At 67.3% G+C, this 602-nt stretch overlaps 1 protein-coding gene across 11 annotated transcripts in view; it reads right to left on the bottom strand.

Annotated features, from left to right (window-relative positions):
- Window positions 1-596, bottom strand: part of MAPT (microtubule associated protein tau) — a 79,998-nt gene extending 79,402 nt beyond the window's left edge. For all 11 annotated transcript variants that reach the window (XM_015568141.1, XM_015568148.1, XM_015568140.1 and 8 more), the window contains exon 1: window positions 505-596. The gene's annotated coding sequence lies outside the window, so the exon portion shown is untranslated. The remainder of the gene's footprint in view (window positions 1-504) is intronic.
- Window positions 597-602: the final 6 nt, after the last annotated feature.

The following is a 602-nucleotide window of genomic DNA, read 5'->3' as shown; positions in this document are numbered from 1 at the left end:
CCCATTGCGGCAAAAGGCAGCGATCCAGAGAGCATGGCAGCCCCCTCCCCCAGGTCACCGCCATCCGCGCCCCACCCTGCGGGCACAACCTCTGCCCGGGTCCGCGCGAAGCAGGGCGTGTGGAACCCCCAGCACATACCCGCACACGCACACACACATGCACACACCCGCACACACAAGCGCAACCTGCACACACATGCACACACCTGTGCGCACACACACACACTTACACGCACGTGTGCATCCCTCCCCATGGCGGCCCCTGGCCTCCCGGCTGGCTCCTCCCTTTTCCCACCCCTCCCCGCGGGCTGGGACACCGGCCGCCTCGCGCACGCGCGTTCCGTGGCGCACGCGCATTCGGTAGCTCGCGAAGGAAGAGAGCACAGGGAGTGGCCCTCACCGTTGCCCCCCACCAATGTTCACCTCATGAAACCCATCTCTGAGGCGGCGGTATGCGGGCGCAGGGGGCGGACGGGGAGGCACAATTTAGAGCCTTGCGCCTACCTGATTGTAGACAGAGGGCGAGGACAGCAGAGGAAAGCCGAGGAGCAAGTGTCTGTGGTGGCGGCGGCAGAAGGTGGGCGGCGGCGGCGGCGGTGCTG

This window comes from Myotis davidii, unplaced genomic scaffold (assembly GCF_000327345.1).
Source record: "Myotis davidii unplaced genomic scaffold, ASM32734v1 scaffold684, whole genome shotgun sequence".
Lineage (NCBI taxonomy): Eukaryota > Metazoa > Chordata > Mammalia > Chiroptera > Vespertilionidae > Myotis > Myotis davidii.
This window is presented reverse-complemented; position numbering and strand designations above follow the sequence as displayed.